The 14,735-nt window shown below is 44.1% G+C and overlaps 1 protein-coding gene across 4 annotated transcripts in view; it reads left to right on the top strand.

Moving 5' to 3' along the window:
• Positions 1-200: 200 nt before the first annotated feature.
• The window catches only part of HAO2 (hydroxyacid oxidase 2), a 37,803-nt gene continuing 23,268 nt past the window's right edge, over positions 201-14,735 (top strand). For 3 of the 4 annotated variants that reach the window (XR_009734974.1, XM_061409576.1, XM_061409554.1), the window contains exon 1: positions 202-336. The gene's annotated coding sequence lies outside the window, so the exon portion shown is untranslated. Of the gene's footprint in view, positions 337-5,417; positions 5,625-14,735 lie in introns of all 4 variants that reach the window. The other variant, XM_061409564.1, reaches the window with a different exon arrangement.

Genomic DNA, 14,735 nt, shown 5'->3' with positions numbered 1-14,735 from the left:
TTTGATCTCCTTGCTGCCCAAGGGGAGAAATATATGGCTTGAGCAAATTAACAGCTATTTTATTTTGAGGTTGAATTTGTTAATGAATGTCACTTGAATGTGATGTAACTTGGCAAAGTTCATTTCATGGTTAACATGCTTTGGCCCACTTGCTCACTGGCTTCCAAGCTAGATGCTGTTCCCATTAAAGATTAACTTGTAACTTTGAACCTCTTCTGTCTTCAGTGGGCTGTGGATGGAGACCTACCATTCCCACCACAGCCAGCTGTGAGCCAAGATCGGGGTGGCTGCTGCTGGACACCACTATCCCCAGGCACTGGAAGAGGCTAATACCAGGTGTGTTGATGGTTGTCTCCCGTGTATTTGGAACTGGGGTGGGAGAGCAGGTGGCAGGTGGGACGAGAAGAGAGGCTAGAGACTTCAGGAGGCACTCAGATCAGATCAGATCAGATCAGTTGCTCAGTCATGTCCGACTCTTTGCGACCCCATGAATCGCAGCACACCAGGCCTCCCTGTCCATCACCAACTCCCGGAGTTCACTCAGACTCACGTCCATCGAGTCAGTGATGCCATCCAGCCATCTCATCCTCTGTCGTCCCCTTCTCCTCCTGCCCCCAATCCCTCCAAGCATCAGAGTCTTTTCCAATGAGTCAACTCTTCACATGAGGTGGCCAAAGTATTGGAGTTTCAGCTTTAGCATCATTCCTTCCAAAGAAATCCCAGGGCTGATCTCCTTTAGAATGGACTGGTTGGATCTCCTTGCAGTCCAAGGGACTCTCAAGAGTCTTCTCCAACACCACAGTTCAAAAGCATCAATTCTTCAACACTCAGCCTTCTTCACAGTCCAACTCTCACATCCATACATGATCACTGGAAAAACCATAGCCTTGACTAGACGAACCTTTGTTGGCAAAGTAATGTCTCTGCTTTTCAATATGCTATCTAGGTTGGTCATAACCTTCCTTCCAAGGAGTAAGCGTCTTTTAATTTCATGACTGCAGTCACCATCTGTAGTGATTTTGGAGCCCAGAAAAATAAAGTCTGACACTGTTTCCACTGTTTCCCCATCTATTTCCCATGAAGTGGTGGGACCAGATGCCATGATCTTCGTTTTCTGAATGTTGAGCTTTAAGCCAACTTTTTCACTCTCCACTTTCACTTTTATCAAGAGGCTTTTGAGTTCCTCTTCACTTTCTGCCATAAGGGTGGTGTCATCTGCATATCTGAGGTTATTGATATTTCTCCCGGCAATCTTGATTCTAGCTTGTGTTTCTTCCAGTCCAGTGTTTCTCATGATGTACTCTGCATATAAGTTAAATAAACAGGGTGACAATATACAGCCTTGACGAACTCCTTTTCCTATTTGGAACCAGTCTGTTGTTCCATGTCCAGTTCTAACTGTTGCTTCCTGACCTGCATACAAATTTCTCAAGAGGCAGATCAGGTGGTCTGGTATTCCCATCTCTTTCAGAATTTTCCACAGTTTATTGTGATCCACACAGTCAAAGGCTTTGGCATAGTCAATAAAGCAGAAATAGATGTTTTTCTGGAACGCTCTTGCTTTTTCTATGATCCAGCGGATGTTGGCAATTTGATCTCTGGTTCCTCTGCCTTTTTTAAAACCAGCTTGAACATCAGGAATTTTACAGTTCACATATTGCTGAAGCCTGGCTTGGAGAATTTTGAGCATTACTTTACTAGCCTGTGAGATGAGTGCAATTGTGAGGAAGTTTGAGCATTCTTTGGCATTGCCTTTCTTTGGGATTGGAATGAAAACTGACCTTTTCCAGTCCTGTGGCCACTGCTGAGTTTTCCAAATTTGCTGGCATGTTGAGTGCAGCACTTTCACAGCATCATCTTTCAGGATTTGGAATAGTTCAACTGGAATTCCATCATCTCCACTAGCTTTGTTCATAGTGATGCTTTCTAAGGCCCACTTGACTTCACATTCCAGGATGTCTGGCTCTAGGTCAGTGATCACACCATAGTGATTATCTGGGTTGTGAAGATCTTTTTGTACAGTTCTTCTGTGTATTCTTGCCATTTCTTCTTAATATCTTCTGCTTCTGTTAGGTCCATACCATTTCTGTCCTTTATCAAGCCCATCTTTGCATGAAATGTTCCTTTGGTATCTCTGATTTTCTTGAAGAGATCTCTAGTCTTTCCCATTCTGTTGTTTTCCTCTATTTCTTTGCATTGATCACTGAAGAAGGCTTTCTTATCTCTTCTTGCTATTCTTTGGAGCTCTGCATTCAGACGTTTATATCTTTCCTTTTCTCCTTTGCTTTTTGCTTCTTTTCTTTTCACAGCTATTTGTTAAGGCCTCCCCAGACAGCCATTTTGCTTTTTTGCACTTCTTTTCCATGGGGATGGTCTTGATCCCTGTCTCCTGTACAATGTCACGAACCTCATTCCATAGTTCATCAGGCACTCTATCTATCAGATCTAGGCCCTTAAACCTATTTCTCACTTCCACTGTATAATCATAAGGGATTTGATTTAGGTCATACCTGAATGGTCTAGTGGTTTTCCCTACTTTCTTCAATTTAAGTCTGAATTTGGCAATAAGGAGTTCATGGTCTGAGCCACAGTCAGCTCCTGGTCTTGTTTTTGCTGACTGTATAGAGCTTCTCCACCTTTGGCTGCAAAGAATATAATCAATCTGATTTCAGTGTTGACCATCTGGTGATGTCCATGTATAGAGTCTTCTCTTGTGTTGTTGGAAGAGGGTGTTTGTCATGACCAGTGCATTTTCTTGGCAAAACTCTATTAGTCTTTGCCCTGCTTCATTCCGTATTCCAAGGCCAAATTTGCCTGTTACTCCAGGTGTTTCTTGACTTCCTACTTTTGCATTCCAGTCCCCTATAATGAAAAGGACATCTTTTTGGGGTGTTAGTTCTAAAAGGTCTTGTAGGTCTTCATAGAACCATTCAACTTCAGCTTCTTCAATGTTACTGGTTGGGGCATAGACTTGGATTACTGTGATATTGAATGGTTTGCCTTGGAAACAAAGAGAGATTATTCTGTCATGTTTGAGATTGCATCCAAGTACTGCATTTCGGACTCTTTTGTTGACCATGATGGCCACTCCATTTCTTCTGAGGGATTCCTGCCCACAGTAGTAGATATAGTGGTCATCTGAGTTAAATTCACCCATTCCAGTCTGTTTCAGTTCGCTGATTCCTAGAATGTCGACATTCAGTTTGCCATCTCTTGTCTGACCACTTCCAATTTGCCTTGGAGGCACTGGAGGCGCTCAAATGTGAGTCTTCAAACAAAGAGTCTCGGCAGAAAGACGCCATGTGGACACAGGGAGTAGGACACTGAGGGGCCTGGCAAAGGAAGGCTTTGCCGCAGAGTCACTCCGATGGTTCCCATGAGTTATCTATTATATACAAAAAAGTTAAAAAGTGAAAGTGTTAGTCATTTAGTCGTGTCCAACTCTTTGCGACCCCATGGGCTTTAGCCCACCAGGCTCCTCTGTCCATGGAATTCTCCAGGCAAGAATACTGGAGGAGGTAGCCATTCCCTTCTGCAGGGGATCTTCCTGACCCAGGGATCCAACTCATGTCTCCTGCATTGCAGGCAGATTCTTTACTATCTGAGCCACCAGGGAAGTCCCATTTTTATAGATAGTAGTATATATAAACTAGGTAACTCATGAGAACCTACTGTATAACAAGAGAAATCTACCCAACGCTGTGTGATGACCTAAATGGGAAGAAAATCAAAAAAGAGGGGATATATGTACATAAATAGCTGATTCACTATGCTGTACAACAGAAACTGACACAACATTGTGATACAATCATACTCAAAAAAAAAAAAAACTATAGATAGAGAGGCTATGTCTAGGGAAGTTAAGTTTTAGAACCACCTGAGGGAGTAATTTTTTTTTTTTTTTTTTTGGAGGGGTGGGGTGAGCCATATCAAGCAACCTGCAGGATCTCAGTTCTCAGGCCTGGGATTGAACCCTGGCCCTAGCAATGAAAGCCTGAAATCCTAACTGCTAGGCCACCAAGGAATAGCCCCGAGGGAGTACTTATGGATGTCCTTAGGAGGGGAGATAGCTTAAAAGATGTCCACTTGAAAGGGTTCTGGAAAATCTAAAAGTCACAGTTCCTGCCCCCGGGGATCTACTTTGTCACTTGACCACTGCTTCGTGGCCACAGAGGATAACAGTGATGCAGCGACTGCTCCTAAAAAGCAAAAAAGTTAATGTTGTCAGACAGTCGGGCTGGTGTAGTTTCTTTGGGGAGTACGTTTACTTGGAACCGGGTAACAATTCCTTCTGGTGTATAGCCTCCTGAAATTATAATTGGGTCAAGCTGAATCTGGCTTCCCCAGTGGCTCAGCAGTAAAAAAATCTGCCTGCAATGCAGGGGGCACAGTTCGACCCCTGGGTCAGGAAGATCCCCTGGAGAAGAGCATGGCAACCCACTCCAGTATTCTTGCTTGAAGAATCCCATAGACAGAGAAGCCTGGCAGGCTATAATTTGTAAGTTCCCAAAGACTGAGCATGCATGCACTCAAGTTGAATCTATGGATCAGTCCGGGAAGAACTGTCCCCAACAGTGATCAGTCAGGGTGGTATTGGTAGAAAGATACCCAGATCAGTGGATTGTAATAGACAGTCTGGAAACAGGATCAAGGGAGAAATGGCTTTTTGTGATATCCTACCTCCTAACAGGAAGCAAAACTCCAAAGCCTTTACTATTGAAGTAATAGTAATAATTTATTATGATAATTTACTATGATCATTACTATTATTTAAATGATAACTTACTATTATCATTAGGCTATTCTGCATTTGACAAGATCCTTTGATTCTCATAAGAGCTCTGTGGGACAGACAACCATAACCTAACTTTATAGATAGATGAGAATTGGAGCTTGTCTAGACTAGATGGAGTGGAACATCACTTATGGGCTACCATTTGAGAAGCAATGGGAATATTCCCACATTCCTGGGTAACCCTTCCTAGAAAAGGATTTCTGTTATAGGCAACATCATATCGACTAAAGGAGAGTCAGCTGTTGAAATCCACCTTCTCTTTTGACTGTAAGCTTCTTGGGAATAGAGACTAACATCATGTAGCTCTTTTTTTAACCTGTAGTGTTTGGCATGATGCCTAGATATAATAGGTTGGGTTTGGCTTTGCTGTGGTAAGGAATAAACCCTGAATTCTTCGTGGTTTAACATTCAAACATCTATTTCTTATTCAAAAAAAACAGCTGATCCCCAGGGCTCCTCCTTTTCAGGTGATAATTCAGGGATCTAAGCTACCTTTATCCTATAGCAATGCCTCCTGATGGACATGGCCCCTGGATGTTGTAACAGGAGGAAAAAAAAGAGAGTCACATAGAAGCTCTTAAATTCTTGGCCCAAAATGAACACAAGTCACTTCCACTCCTAGCCCATTGACCAGAACTAGTCATATAAAGCCTGCCTACCTATAAGCAGCTGGGAACCATCGAGGAGCACGTGCGGAACAGTGACTGCCTCTGCTCGTCCTGGCTGAGAGTGTGCACTAGACAAGCCTTGTGGGATTAACCAACGAGTAAATCCGACACAGTTTGAATTATACCATCACCAGGACCTGGAGTCTGTCATACAGAGTAAAGTAAGTCAGAAAGAAAAACAAATATTGTATGTTAATGCATATACATGGAATCTAGAAAAATGGTACAGATGAACCTATTTCCAAGGCAGGAATAGAGAGGCAGACTTAGAGAATGGACATGCAGACATAGGAGGGGAAGGGGAGGTTGGGATAAATCAGGAAATTAGGACTGACAAATATAAACTACCATTTGTAAAATAGCTAGCTGGTGGGAAGCTGCTGTTTAGCACAGGAAGCTCAGCTCGGTGCTCTGTGATGACCTAGAGGGGTGGGATGGTGAGGGGTAGGGAGAAGAGGTCCAGGAGGGAGGGGATATTTGTATGCATACAGCTGATTCACTTTCTTGTACAGCAGAAACTAACATAACATTGTAAGGCAATTATATTCCAATAAAAAAGGAAAAAAAATAAATTCTACCATCACAGAATTACTCGAAGGTGAAATCCACTTTCAACCTCCAGAGCCTCAGAGGAGAATGTCATCAACAAGAGAAAGAATGCCAATGGTTCTACCGTTTAAGGATAGTCTAGTCTATACAAGAGCTTCCCTGGTGGCTCAGACAGTAAAAAAATCTGCCTGCAAAGCAGGGGCCTGCGTTCAATCCCTGGTTTGCTAGGCTTCCCAGATGGCGCTAGTGGCAGAGAACCCGTCTGCCAATGCAGGAGACATAAGAGACGTGGATTCAATCAGGAAGATCCCCTGGAGAAGAGCATGGCAACCCACTCCAGTATTCTTGCCTGGAGAATCCCATGGACAGAGGAGCCTGGTCCTCTGAAGGATGGATCACAGTCCATGAAGTCACAGAGTCAGATGTGGCTGAGCGACTAACACTTCCACTGGCACTTTAATCTATATAAGGCACTGCTCTAGGAACATTATGTGAACTGTAGTGTTGAGAATCCCAGGGACGGTGGAGCCTGGTGGGCTGCCGTCTATGGGGTCGCACAGAGTCGGACATGACTGAAGCGACTTAGCAGCAGCAGCAGTGTTTAGTCCTCATGAGGCCCTGTGGGACAGGCATTAATAATCTTCTTTTACAAATAACCTGTTCATGGCACCTGGTGAACAAGCAGCAGAGCTGAGTTTGAGCCCACGTTTCCCAAGACATAACACTTATGAGATCCTGTCCTCCTGGCTCCACGCACTCCCTCAGCTACTGATGTCTCATGGAGCATCGTGAGCAGCTTCTCTGTCTTCTCACTCCTCTCCTGCTGCCTCTCAGGAGCTGCCACTCCTGCGTAGAGCTATGCCTACGAGACCTCAAGTCAGGAGTGAAAATAGTAGAGTTCAGAGCTTGTTCTGAACCTTTGTGTAGTTTCTGACATCTGTTTAGTGCGCTTCACCCTTTCTGAGCAAACGAAGGTGCAGGGCTGTGATCTCCACACAGGACACCTTTCCCAGTGGCCTAGATCTTGTGGGAACTGATCAAGCTCACTTTGTGCAGCTCTTTTATTTTCTGCCATGCCACAAGGCATGTGGGATCTTAATTCCCTGACCAGGGATTGAACCCACAACCCGTGTGTTGGAAGCTCAGAGTCTTAACCACTGGATCACCAGGCAAGTCCCTGTGCAACTCTTCTGACCCTATAGAGCAGAGACCTGAACTGATCTTGTGCGTTTGTGTGCTAATTCGCTTCAGCCGTGTCCAACTCTTTTGCCACCCCGTGGACTGTAGCCCATCAGGCTCCGCTATCCATGGGATTCTCCAGGCAAGAATACTGGAGTGGGTTGCCATTCCCTCCACCAGGGAATCTTCCTGATTGAATCTACGTCTCATGTCTCCTGCATTGGCAGACGGGTTCTCTGCCACTAGCGCCATCTGGGAAGCCTAGCAAACCACTAAGACCATGTACTGGCCGACTAAACAATATTCAGAGCAAACCAGAAAATTCCTAGGCAGGCCCTGCCATCCTCATCATGTGAATAGAGACGACTTATTTGAATTTTCTGAGTTTTAATTTTTTCATTTATAAAATGGGACTCTCACCATTTTCGATGCCAGCTCTCACCCTACAAACCACACTTGGCTGCAGATATTTGCTTCTTTTCGTGATGCTTAAGAGCCAAGCCACAGGAGTCAGAGTATATGACTAGATACGTGATGCTGGGCAAAATATTTTAATCTCTCTGAACCTGTGGTTTCTCATCTGCGAAATGAGGATAATGATATTTGTGTTTGGAGATTGCACATTAATTCACCTAAAATAAGCTACGTGACACGTCACGAAGCATTCCATAAATGGTTGCGAATTTATCGTCACTATTCTTGTTATTAAGGAGCCACCACGCTGTCTCCAAGGGCCTTTGTGTAATCAAATGATTCCACTGCTCAAGAGAAGAAAATTCCCAGTCTCTGCAAACACCCTGTGAACCCTTGGATCAAGGTCTCCCAGTATGTCCTAAACAATAGCCAACAGCCCATAGAAAGCACACTATTCACAACGAGGCTTGTGCTCCAAAGCTCTACTAGGAGGTCATTTGTTGGGAACTCAGCGCATATTTTCCCATAGAAAGAAAGCTATTAAGATAGTGGCTGGATTCCTAGGTTACTGAAAATACCCACTTGATTTCCAGAGTAGCAGAAAATTAGCATATTTGCAATGCAAATGAGTATAGAGTCCTGTACGCTAGAAATAGACTAAAACTGAAAACGAAGAAGTTGCTTACTAAATAGTTTCTTTTGTTTTTATAAATGCTGATGAAGAGGACAAGCAGGCTTAATTAGACAAAGAAAGAATTCTGTGGTGACAGAGGGTAGAAGTCTTGTGCCCCTGAGGGTGTATTCAAAGGCTTTGGAGGTTTTCTTTAACCAAGTCTAAATGGCAACCCACTCCAGTATTCTTGCCTGGAGAATCCCAGGGACAGAGGAGCCTGTTGGGCTGCCATGTACGGTCGCACAGAGTCGGACACGACTGACTTAGCAGCAGCAGCAGCAACGTGACTTCAGAACTTTTTCACTTTGTTCATAATCCAAGAAACTCCACAACACCAGTCTCATCCACCACAAGGGGGTTATTTTTGGTTTGCAAATGGAAAAGGGAAGGATATGGGAGAAACTAGAGAAAGGGAAAAAGTGAGAAAGGTTTCCTGAAAGAAAAATCAGCCAATAGTTTGGAGAAATCAGGGAAAGAAGAGGATACGTGTGTAGGATGATGAATTAGCTGGTGGGCCATCTGGGAACCCAAGTGGGGTGAGAACCCACCTGTAAAAGGGAAACGGTGCCCTGACTGGTGAAAGTGTTCCCCGCTGAAGCCTTTGGTTGCACCACAGGGTCAGAAGAGATTGTAAAAACCAGCCTCAAGGTTGGTGAGGAAGAGCAAAGGATGTCTGTGAGCTCCCAGCTGATTGGTGTCAGGAACCAGCCTAGATAAGGGGCTTGTTCCCTGCTCTGCACTTTATCACCATGAAGTAAGTGCTGAACAAGAATGCTAATGTGATCCATCTAAACAGAGGTCTTTGCATTTTTATGGGCAAAGGAAGCATAGAATGAGGACCTCATAAAACATCAGCCCAACCTTTAATTTCTCTAGTGGCTTCGAATCTGGTATTGTTGTTGTTTAGTCACCCAGTCATGTCTGACTCTTTGCAACCCCATGGACTGTAGCCTGCCAGGCTCTTCTGTCCGTGGGATTGTCCAGGCAAGAGTACTGGAGTGGGTTGCCGTTTCCTACTCCAGGGAATCTTCCCAAACCAGGGATGGAACCTGCGTCTCTTATGCCACCTGTATTGGCAGGGTTCTTTACCACTAGTACCACCTGGGAAGCCCCAGTGCCATCTGGAAAGCCCCCCAAATCTGGTGGAGATTATACCTAAATATATAAAACCATAGTTTCTCCAATGAGGAACTGAGGTCCAAAGAGCGGAAGTAACTTGTCTCTGCTCATAGAGCTAAGTGTCAGTAACCTCCTCTGAAGCAGACTGCTTCTCCGTCCCCCACAAGTGTGGGTCCACTGACTACACAGGCAAGAGTCTAGTCTGTTCCTCCAGCTTCAGCCCCTTTTTGCTGATATTGGCTAACCAAGCAGGGTCGGGAGGAGTTGGAGTGATAAAATCCAGTGTAGATAAGTTCAGTCTCTAGAAACCTCAGGTCTACACTAGAAACTAATGCCCACGTAAGGATAAGCAAATTCCAGGTAATTTCGCCAGGCTCTTCAGAGAAATTCTGAGTCACATACTACATCAGAAAGAGCACTGAGCATGGAGACAGGAGACCCAGGCTCATTTTTTAATTCCGCTGTGCTGTGAACTTGTAGACATCTCTCCATCTCTCTAAAGTCCCTCTCAGCTCCGTCAAGCACAGCCGCTCTGTCTTCTCATTCTCACCAGGCAGGATTTGCAATCATTACCATCCGCAGAGGAGGAACACTGGGTCACTAATAACCTAGTTAGGTCACAACAGCTCCAGAATGAGCATTAATATAAATGCACCTCCCCTCACAACCTCACACTCTCCTTAAACAGAGCTCCTAGAGTAAGACAAAGACAGTCTCCATAGTTAGTGGCAGAATAGGTTCTGAAGAGCCCATATGTACTACTCTTCATAGGAAGATGTGCCCACAGCTCAAGAGGGGAATTTTAATGACTGGGGAGAAAAACCAGCTCATGAGAAAGGATGGTGGGGTGGTGGCTGGAGAGCACAGATTATTATTGCACAAACAGAATAAAACAAAACCATGGCCCTCTTGTCCTGGAAGGGGTCCTGAGTCCTCGGCTCAGTGTGGGAAGCCTCAGGGAAAAGGCCAGAGCTGACCCTGGGCTGATAGAGCCCTGGGTACATTCTTGCAGCATTAGACTACCGGCACCTGTCAGACCCACCCTGGGCCCTCTGCCTCCAGGCCCCCATATAAATGCCATCCGTGGTTCCTCAGGGCACACCAGTGTTAGGGACACTCCCATCCCATCTTTACTGACATCTGACCTTATGTTCCCGAGAATCCAAGTCCTGTCTCTGTTTTTACATTTTATTGGAGTTTAGTTGCTTTACAGCATGGTGTTAATTTCTGGTGTCCAGCAAAGTGAGTCTGCTATTCGCGTACACATATCCTCTCCTTTTTGGATTTCCTTTCCATTTAGGTTACCACAGAGCACTGAATAGGGTTCCCTGAGCTATACAGTAGGTTCTCTCCAGTTATCTATTTTATACATAGTATTAATAGAGTATATATGTTAATCCCAATCTCCCAATTCATCCCACCCCACTTTCCCCTTTGGCATCCATATGTTTGCTCTCTATGTCTATGTCTCTATTTCTGTTTTGCAAATAATATCATCTATTCCATATTTCTAGATTCCACATACATGCGTTAATTTATGGTATTTGTTTTTCTCTTTCTGACTTACTTCACTCGGTATGATAATCCCAAGGTCCACCCACATCTCTGCAAATGACCCAGTTCCGTTCCTTTTTTTTTTTTTTTTTGTGACAAGTAATATTCCATTGTGTTAAATGTACCACAATTCACTTATCCATTCATCTGATGTCCATCAACAGAGGAATCCAAGTCCCTGACCTTGACCTTCCCTCCTCATTTCAGGATTCCCTGGGGGCTCGCCTGCCTCAGTTATGGGTGTTGTTGACTCCCATCTCCTGGTCCTGACACTGCCTGTGGCTCCAGCAATACCAGGACCCCTCCTTCCCCTGTCCACACGTTCCACTCCCAGGGCCTCCTCCTGCTACAGCTTCTCTGGTTCCAAGGCCACTGTTGCTATGGCAATGGCTCCAGGCTTTGCAGCCACTGTCCTTAAGATAGTCACTCACAAAGAGATTAAAGCACTGTCAGCCAACCTTGAACAGAGTAATGTCTCAAACAAGGCTGCCAACATGTAGCCTTGATGTTATCTCTACCACTCCATTGGGAAACTTGGCATAAGCTCCCAGGGGACAAGGCCGCATGGACTTAAAGGACACCAAGCATTTGATCCTGGAGGCAGGTCATCTGAGATAGCCCTGAGATTCTCCCTTGAATCTCAGCCACCTGCACCATGATGTCCCCTCACCCCGAGATTTATTACAGAGTGCATACAAGTCAAAGCATTCCTAAAGAGACATCAACATATGAGCCATATGAAACTCCAGTGGAAGACAGGTTGTTATCTAGCCTAATTTGGTAGGTACTTAGCAATTTTGAAGAAAGCAAAATCTGCCTTGAAATGCTAACCAGCCCCAGTCTATGAACTTCCCCTTTCCCTCACTCGGGAAGATTTGAACTTCAGATCGTTAGCAACAGGTACCACTGAGTGTCTTTACACTTAGGTTTTAGTTTCCTTATTACTGGTATGTAAGTTGCATCTTATCTTTTTTTTTACCCTAGACAAAAAAAAAGCTAAACAGATGAAATGAGCTAAAATGAGCTAAGCTGTTGATCAGCGAGCAAAAGACTTTCATCCTTTTCTCCCTTTTCTCTTCCTCTTGCATAACTGGGGTAGAGGAGAAAAGAAGAAAAAAAATGCTGAAATGAAGGTCAAATGAAATGGGAATACAAAACATACCCGTTAGACAACTTGGACCCTCCCTTTAATTTCTGGGGCTTTAAAGCCAATATGGGTCAAACTGAAATACATAAAAACATATAGTGCTTAGTTTCCTTCCCAAATAGGGAAAACTTGAAACAACACAATTGTCCTTCTCTTCAATTATGAACCTTATGTTAGACCTCTAGTAAAAATTATGGGCTCAGGACTCTACTAAATTTTACATATGCTATGAAAAGAAAATAAAGAAGCATCATCATTATACTTTCCCCCTACAAAATTCTTTTAAACTCAGTATAACAAGTAATTTAGGTAAACCAACTACTTTGCTCTGTACCATGAAATTGAAAATGGAAACTGTCTACCTTTAGAAACTACTAGAAGATATGAGTCTGAGCTTTCCCCTGTAATAATTGACTGTCTAATCCTTCACAAAGTATTTGTTTCCCAGGCTCCATTCTCTTCAGAGGAAACTAACACCTTCTCCATCTCCTTCACTAGGAAGAAAAAGGAAATAGTAGGTGAAAAAGGAAATAGTAGACAGACATTAGATAAAATTGTGTTTGCTATACGTAAAGATGGTGCGTTATTTATTTCCAAGCAGCTTTATTCACATTATCCCAGGTGAGTGATTCTGAGTGAGGCTGTACCATTTCCTTTAGATTAGAAGCAAATACTGTTAAGTTTTTATGCTAAAAGTCTGCAGAAGAACATTTCTGTGAGCGGGTAATGTTTAGGATATGGGGATTTGTTGAGACACTGGGAGCTGAAACTTGATGATGAATTCTCAGCCCACAAAGCAGAGAGATGATACACAGGGGAATGGTAAATTCAAGGAATGAACACTTATGAACAGCAGCTCAGTGTCACATAGCATCCCACTGCTTGGGGAGGCAAAGTGTGTTGGGGGGTCTCAGGTTCAGTGATTCACGAGGAAGATCTACAGGACACAGTAGACAGTTGAGGCTATGATTCATTACAGTGAAAGAATGCAAAGCAAAATCAGCAAGGGACAAAGGGCAAAATCTAGAGGAAAACAGGCATAAGCTCCCAAGAGCCCTCTCCCAGTAGAATCACAGACGATGCAGTTAATTCCTCCCAAAATGAGCTGTGACGGCACTTTGTGAGATGTTGTCTACCCGAGAAGCTTGTTTTAGAAAGTTGATGCCCAAGGTTTTTTGCTGGGAGCTGGTCACAGGGACACTGTCTGCCTAGCCCGTACCAAAATTCTGACTCTCAGAGAGAAAGCAGATGTTCAGCATAGAGCACATTGTTTGCACAAATAGTTTAGACACAGAGAGACATTCTTATCAGGAGATGGTGGGAACCCGCTTGAAATCCAAGTTCCCAGACTTCAGCCAAGGTCCAAACTTTATGCAAGCTTTCCGAGGTCTAGCATTCTCAGGTCTGCTTTATTAACCCTTTTATATACCGAGAGGTTTAAATAATTGATTGCAATACAGCTGGATAAATACAATGATGAATTCATTCACTGAAAGTCACTGAGCCTTTAAGGGTATGATAGGAATGAGATAAATTAGACATTGTTCCTGCACTTTGCCAAACTCAACTTGGCACCCCAATTGCTCTCTGCCCATGACAGGTTGTGCTGTCCTCAAAAAGTTCTGTGATTGTGCTCCAAACTCCACCTCCAGGCCTCCTTGCAGAACTCATGGCACATCCCAGGGGTGCTTCCTGTCTGTTGTATAACTTCTTTCTGCTTAGCCCTTCAAGCGGGTGTTTAGGCTACTTTCCTCTGACTTAACTGGATTCTGGCACAGCCTCACCTCCACCAAGATTCCCAACACCCCACATTTCATCTGGCCTCTCTGGTCCCATCATTCATTAAAGGAGTTGCCTCATTAGAAGCCCTAGTCCCTGGGTTTTATCTGCATCCTTCAGATGATAACTTGGTAGGCACTTAGTTTCTACCCACAGGCTTTGGGTAACTCACCCCATGGCCAACTGCTAGGGAGATGTGCTGAGCTACGTACTACAGATTTCATCACCCTTCATAGTAGAACCTTCTTAGGCAGAAGCTCTACATGCTGAGACTGACCGTAACCGGTGCCTTCAGAATTTCTGTAGATACTTGCTCCTACTAGAGAAATTTGCCACCTAATCCTGCCCTTTTTCCTCTTTCAGGGATGGTCATAGCAGAAGTACCAAGCTCCACGTATTTACGAGGTTCAAATAAGGGGATAGGAATGAATGGAGAGAGCATGTATCACTTTCTTTGGCTCAAAATTAGCACCATGCTCAATGACCCAGCCAAAGAGTTGCAAAAAGTCAACTTCCTACCAGATAATGAACTAACTGCCTCATGTATTCATATACCCAGAGGTTCCTAGGAACTCCCAGATATTGATTTCTGTTCAGACCCAGTTTTCTTGGCCTGATGGATCTCCTTCCCAAAAGGCAGAGATATGAAATAGCCTTCCAGAATGTTCAGAAATTGTTTATAGTGACTCAGCTGATGAGAAAAAGCCACCAAGAAATTAAGCTGGTGTCAGGAGCCAGGTCCTAGAAAGGTGCAAATGCCACGCTATGGGCACTCGAAAGCCAACAGCCATGGCCAGACTTGCATTTTAGAAAGGTCCCCGGCAGCTGGAGGGAGACAAGATGGAAACTAAGAGATAA

The sequence above is a fragment of the Bos javanicus genome, chromosome 3 (assembly GCF_032452875.1).
Source record: "Bos javanicus breed banteng chromosome 3, ARS-OSU_banteng_1.0, whole genome shotgun sequence".
NCBI classification, from domain to species: domain Eukaryota; kingdom Metazoa; phylum Chordata; class Mammalia; order Artiodactyla; family Bovidae; genus Bos; species Bos javanicus.
This window is presented reverse-complemented; position numbering and strand designations above follow the sequence as displayed.